We start from the raw sequence: 7246 nt of genomic DNA on the forward strand, positions 1-7246 counted from the left end.
AGGGCAGGACCCGGCCCTTGGCCTTGGGGAACCTCATCCCGCTGGAATCAGCCCAACTCTCCAACCTCTCCAGGTCCCTCTGCAGAGCCCTCCTGCCTTCCAGCTGATGGACACTCCCCCCCAGCTTGGTGTCATCTGCAAATTTGCTGATGGTGGACTCAATCCCCTCATCTAAATCATCAATAATGACAAGTCTTTTCTAGTGGTAAGACAACTGAAATATTCACATCTACCAGATATTCAGGTCTTGACACCAAGGCTCTCAGTGATGGCTTCATGTACTTAATATTTTGGTGTGAGGAAATACTTCTGTAGAAGATCTATATTGGGTTTTTTAATGCTCTGAAGGAAGGCAAGAGGATTCTGGAAGGGAAGATAATGAGGGGGGTTGTTTCTGCCTCCATAAAGGGGCTTCTTCTCAGAAGTTCTCAGATCAGGTCACCTGGATCTTTGTTTTTTCACTGTAGCAACTCCTGTAATATTTTAATTTTCCCTCTCACTTTTATCTGCCCGTTTGAAGCACGAGAAAAAAGGAAACCAACAAATAACCTCGTGGTTATTTCTTTTGGAAGTTGTGATGTAGGAAGAGGATCCTGAACTGGGGAAAATCGTTCTTTGAACGTGTCACCTGCGAGGGGGGCGAAGGCACAGCGCAAAAAACAGTGCCTGGCACAAAAACCAGTGCCTGTTGTGTTCTCCTGTGGTTTGGTGTGTCCTAAAAACCAGTTTTGAATTTTGGGATGAACAGACATTGACCTTGAGGAGGATGAGGGGATGTTCACCCTCAGCACGGCCGAGGGTGCAGTGACACACCTGAAGGATGGGGACATCCACAGGGACCTGGATGAGCTCGGGGAGTGGGAATCTCGTGGTGTCCACCAAGATGATCAGAGGGGTGAGGCAGCTCTGCTGTGAGGGAAGACTGGGAAAATTGGGATTGTTCAGCCTGGAGAAGAAAAAGGCTTCAGAGTGACCTTATTGTGGCCTTGCAGTGCCTGAAAGGAATCCACAGGGAAGATGGAGAGAGACAATTTACAAGGGCCTGGAGAGACAGAACAAGAGGGAATGGCTTCAAACTGACAGAGGGGATGATAGATGGGACACTGGGAAAGAATTCCTGCCTGGGAGGGTGGGGAGGCCCTGGCACAGGTTGCCCAGAGAAACTGTGGCTGCCCCTGGATCCCTGGAAGTGTCCAAGGCCAGGTTGGAGCAACCAGGGCTAATGGAAGGTGGGTGGAATGAGATGATCTCAGGAGTGAGATGATCTTTGAGGTCCCTTCCAATCCAAACCATCCTGGGATTCTCTGATTAAGGCAACCCTTTGATTTATTGATCAGATTTTCTTGCTTCCCTGCATCCTTCTCCGGTGCTGGCAATTTTATTCCCATATTCCTGTTTGGTTTGGAGGCTTGTGGAGAAATGAAACCTTTCTAGGGGAGTAACTTGATCTTCCTGCAGCACCAGCAGAAAACTGGTGGTCAAGATGCATCAGGTGTAAAAGCTGGTGAGTGGTTTGTAGCCTTGAGGAGCCAGAGAAGTTCTCCTGGAAGATGAGCAGGAAGAATCCTGAGATACAAACTGATGGTGTTCCAGGGCTGGGCAGCATTCCCATTAATGGGACAATTTTCATTTATTGGACAAAGCAGGTTCCAAAAAAAAACCACCTTAGGTGCCTTTTATGAGCAGTGGTTAAATAGTTATTAGTAATTATTAATTTAGAGGGCCAGGATGAATTTCTGGCTTGTCGTTACTGCACTGGTTGCAGCCCAGCCACGGGAGAATTTGGAGCAGCCTGGGATGGTGGAAGGTGTCCCTACCCCTGGCAGGGGGTGGAATGAGATGGTCTTTGAGGTCCCTTCCAACCCTAAATTCTGTGATTCTTTCCCTGGAATTTTGCAGCACTAGTGCCCAGTCTGTTGTTGCCTGTGAGGGCACTTTGGGCTGCCCCGACAGGTAAATGTGTCAGTCTGTTCAGGGAGTGCTGACAAGGCCCCAGAAAGGGTAAAGGTGATAAAGAAATGAGATTTAAAGATTGTGTAAACACAAGAGTTTGGAGCTGAAATTCAACAGAGAAGAAATATCAGATAAAATAACTCTGAAACCACGATTTTGCCACGTTGTGCTGCTTCGGTTTAGTTTACTTGACTCTAATTTTTTTTTCTTTTTTAAAAAACAAATCTTGTTTCTTCATCTTTCCCAAGTCCAGTGAAAAGAAAGAATAAATCAGTGCATATATTTGAGAAATTTGGGAGAGTGATATGACTGTTATTCCATGTGAAGTACTGGGCAAATCCAGGACATTGTCTTGTCGTGCCTTCTGTCAGCTTTTAAAGTTGTCCTGAAGACACAAAATATTCTTAACAGTTGGAAATTGTGTCAGTCCTGATTTTGCATGGGGTCATATCTGGGTTTTAATTCTTCTTTTTTTCTGTGTGGCTATTTCTTTCCCAAATTCTGTTTTCAAATTGCTTTCTTTGACTTGTTTCTGTCTAAACTCTCCCCAACACCCCTAATTCTTTCTCAAATCTGCTACTTCATCCCAACCTCTGCCAACCCTGCCTTCAATCACCCCACTTTTCATTTATATCCTTATTTTTTTCTTTCTTTTCCATTTTTTCTCCGATTTTCCACACTTTTTCTCTCCCTGCAAAAGAACCACCACATCCTTTTGTCTATGTTTTCGGGACAAACAGCTCTTTCCTGGGATTCCTGGGAGCTCTTAGGCCCCTTGGCTTCTCTTGTCTGCTGGTGGAAGGAATAATTGCAGATGAAATTCCCTAAAATCCCTGCAGTCCTGGGAAGACTTTACGTGTTTTATGAAACTGTGGAGGTCTCTCTGCTCTATTTTTTTGTGTTCTTGGTTTTTTTTTTCTCCCCAGAAGCTTATGGATTTTAATTTGATGGTTTTAATTTGACTTTATCGGAGGTAGAAGGAGGAGGTGCCCTAAAACCGATGTGATGGGCACCACTCTCCTGGCAGATACCACATTCCTTGGATGCTCAAGAAGCTACAAACTCTCAGCAGAACAAAAAGAAACTGGTTTTATTATTATTAGTGAAGGGTTTGCTCTCCTTTTTTCTTTGTTTATTTTTTATTTTTGGCTCAGGCCCTCAGAACGAGTGGAGATGAAGAGCTGTAGCATCTGTAACTCTCTTCCTCTGTGGAGTGGAAAATGAATGGAATTTTATTTTGTGGAGAGGATGACACAAAGGCTTTTGTGCTGGTGGAACAACCAGGAGAGAACTCCCTTCTTTTCCCAGTAGTTTTCAGGGCAAGTCTGACCATAAATTGGAGGGAAAAGAAGGGGTTCGTTCACAATTACTCACAAAATCAGTTTTATTTTTCAGAGCATGAACAGGGGAATTTTCAGTCTTTGCTAAGAAGTTTAGTGTTTAAATCCTGTATTGTGCAGTGGCCTTGATCCAAAGTATCCCTGAACAGCCACTGGCAACACAGGAACATTTTCCCTGCCTGCATTTTCTGGCAGTTCCAGGTGTAATCAGCTGTACCAGAACTTTCCATCCTCAGATCTCTTTAATATTTAGGAGAAATAGGTGCTTTTAGGATGTGATTCTGACCTCTTTCAGTTTAGGAAGTGGATTATCCTGTGGAAGTGTGAATGAGTGGCTTGAGGGGCCCCAGCTGAAATGTGGGTGTCTTATTGTGTGGACAACTTAACTCAATTAAAGATATAATAGATAAAAAATAGGAGAGCAAAACAAAAGGTAAATAAAATATATGAGCAAAAAGAGAAAATAAAAAAGGTAAAAGATAAACAATATAAATGTTAGAATGACACCTACATCTGTCATATAAAATCTACTGATAAAGAATTAGAAACATCCTGTAGTGACAGGACAGGGAGCAGTGGTTTTAAACTGGAAGAGGATGGATTTAGATGGGATGGAAGGAGGAAATTTTATATGATGAGGGTGGGGAGGCCCTGGCCCAGGTTGCCCAGAGAAGCTGTGGCTGCCCCTGGATCCCTGGAAGTGTCCAAGGCCAGGTTGGACGGGGCTTGGAGCAACCTGGGCTAGTGGAAGGTGTCGAGGTTGGAACTGGATGATCTCCAACCCAAACCATTCCATGATTTTATATCAGAAGACATTTATTCTTCCTGACCATTTGTGAAGAATTGGTGGCAGTGGCTGGTTTTAGGCTGGCTCCCCTTTTTCCTTCCCGACGTGTCGTCTGTTGATTTAAAGTTTTAACTATTTGGTCCTAAAATCCCTTTGTTCTCAGGGGGAATCACAAATTTCCACTCATTCACACATTCCCTGAGTTTGGAGCATGTCCTGCAGGATTCTGATGTGGCCAGAGGGGGAAATGAAAGTTGATTTTAGTGCACCTTCCCCACCAGTGGTTTTAGTGCAGGTTTTGTTGTCACACAAAAACTCCCCTAAATTTCAGGAGGAACCAACAACATCTGGAATTACTGGAATTTCCAGCCATTCAACAATGTGTTCTCAGCAGGATGCTGTGATAGCACTTTAAGAGAGTAATAAAGAGGTTGTATAAGTAATTCCTGTAAGTTAGAGCTGATACAGAACAATTCTAAACATCGTTGCATGTCACAGTTGTAAATGGGTCGGGAACATCTCTGAGTGTGGAGCTGACAACAAAAAAAAATCAGGACTTGTACCACGAGTGAGAAGGGAAAAAAAAAAAAGCTATTTTATACTCCATTAAACTGTTACACATCATAAATAATTTATGCTCAGCTTGCTCTGTTCTGTAGCAAAGATGATAAACTCGACATTTTAGGAGCATTTTAATGAACGTAATCGTTTGCCTGACTTTGTCTGTAACACAAACCTCGTTCCTCAGTATTCCCCCACGTCTGGAACTGGGTTAAATTGTAAGGATTGCATTTAAAAGTCAGTCCTTGAGGCTCTGAGCTCCACAAATATCTGGGAGTGGATTGAAAATGTGTTTTAGAATGGTTTGGGTTGGGAGGGACCTTTAAAGATCCTCTCGTTCCAACCCCCCTGCTGTGGGCAGGGATGGCACCCACCAGAGCAGGGAATAAATGTAGTGTATAGAAATAGTTAAATGTAGTGTATATAAACACTTTTACTCATTTTACTTCATATACTAATTTTATATGAATTATTTCTATCATTACCCAAAGTGTCTTAGCACCTCGTGTAATCTTATGAGATTGTTTGTATTCCCAAACCAGAATATTCAGGATTTTTCCAGTTCATACTGAACTTTTAGGTTCTCAAACTTACAGGGAGGTTTTTAGACTCTTTTGTGCTCTTTGCTTTGCCAGTGAAAACTTGCTATTTTTTTTTTTATTAGTTAAAAACACCCCAAACAAAATAGGAGTGTAAAAATTAAACTGGCTTTGCCAGTGAAAACTTGCTATTTTTTTTTTGATTAGTTAAAAACACCCCAAACAAAATAGGAGTGTAAAAATTAAACTGGCTTGGAGATAAAAAAGAAAAAAAAAACCAAACAAACCGTGGGGATTGGATGGACATTTGGGTGGTGGCATTTTTAAAATGTGCAATTTTAAAAGCTGGGTTTGACTCAGGTTTTCAGAGTTGTTGGTGATTAGGTCAACATTTGAACATTTATGTTCATTTTGTACAGTTTTTGGGGCTTCTGAGCATGTCACTTGGGTGTGTTCAGTGCCAATCACTGGTACTACAGACAGAACAATTGATACTTGTCTCTAATTTACATTCATTCATAATTATTTTTTATTAGTGATTATGTTGAATTTGAACTGATGGCATAAATGCTGTGTGTGTGTCTTCCTCCAAATATTTTTGACCGGGTTCAGTGGCTCTCAGTAACAGAAATATCACCTTAAATTCCTTTTGCAACAAAGGAACAATCAACTAGTTTTTGGTCCGCCTGAGAGAACTGTGTAATTACATGTTAAATTTCTATTCCTTCTTACCTGCTCCTGTAAAACCTCTTGCAGATGGGGTGAAATATTGCAGGAAAGACTTTGTGGATAATAATAAAAATTCCTGGTGTTCTGCCAGGAGATGGGAGCTGTCCTTGGCCCAACTGGAGTGCTGGTTCCCTCCGTGTCATTCACTGCAGGAACAGCCCCAGCCATATTAAATCTTAATCAATAACAGCCTCTCGCTAATTAACGGGAGCGGGTTTATATATTGGATAAATTGCTGTTTGTAAACGTTGCATTGTATTAACTAAAGCAGCTAATTACCAGCAGCACAATAAACAGAAGGTTTCCTAAAAGCTCCCATCCGTGGCTCGGAGCAGTTGCTGCTTCCTGAGATTCTCAGTCAATGTGGAAAACAAGGTAATGACATTATAAATACATTTATAACGCAGGACGATTTCTCCTGAAATGCATGTAAGTGTTATTGCTTTGCTGTGAAATATGATTTATTTAATGCATTTCAGCCCCCATAATATTAAGATATAATTGAGATGGGGAGAGGAGGGGGGGGAAAAATTGCACGGAGTCAAAGCCTGCAGGGAAGTGAATCAGGGGCTAAATTGCTTGTAATTTTAAAGGCACTTAGGGGAATCATGAAATTTAGCTAATGCAGCCTTGGGTTTAAAAAATGAGAAAGAAACAATTGGCCAGTCTTTCAAGCTTTATTTGACTTCACATGGGTTTTGTATTTTATGTTTTTGTGTGTGTGTGTGCTGATGATGCTCTGGCTCGGAGCGAATAAACACATTGGCTAAAATTTCACAGCCCTGTCACAGGGAAGGAATGGATCTGTGGAGAGATGGACATTTACAGTGGGTAGGCAGTAAAACAGTCAGTAAAACAGTCAGTAAAGCAGCAGGCTGTGTGATTTGGGTGATGAAGCCACAGCCAGGTGGAAGGAAGGGATGATGGGAATCGTGTCAGCGGTGCTGGGAATTCTGGGCATTATTTGCTTTCAAAAGGGTGACAGTCACAGCTCTGGCCTTGGTGGGTTAATTATGGGCTGAACAGTCTCTGGTGATTTCACTAAATCACAAAACTCCCAAACAGGCACCCCCAGGAACTGCAGCTCTACCTGAGTTTAACATAAACCTGGGCTTAACATAAACTGGCAGCTGGAGTGAAACTGGGGTGCTGTAGGTTGCCTTCCAGGGGTTTTGGTCCACAGATGGAATACAGGAGTCCCAGGAACCTGTACTTCTGTGCCAAGATTCACTTCATCTCAGTGGAAGAGAAAACTGGGGCTTGTGAAATAAAGCTTTGCTTGTTTTTTACGAGAAGTAATAATTAAAATTCTGCAGAAGAAACGGCTTCGTGCTTTC

At 42.3% G+C, this 7246-nt stretch overlaps 1 protein-coding gene across 1 annotated transcript in view; it reads left to right on the forward strand.

The window, feature by feature from the left end:
- Nucleotides 1-7246, forward strand: part of CHCHD3 (coiled-coil-helix-coiled-coil-helix domain containing 3) — an 86141-nt gene that overhangs the window by 49494 nt on the left and 29401 nt on the right. The gene's annotated exons all lie outside the window — the stretch shown is intronic.

This window comes from Manacus vitellinus, unplaced genomic scaffold, assembly GCF_001715985.3.
Source record: "Manacus vitellinus isolate BGI_N305 unplaced genomic scaffold, ASM171598v3 scaffold_65_pilon, whole genome shotgun sequence".
Classification (NCBI taxonomy): Eukaryota; Metazoa; Chordata; class Aves; order Passeriformes; family Pipridae; genus Manacus; species Manacus vitellinus.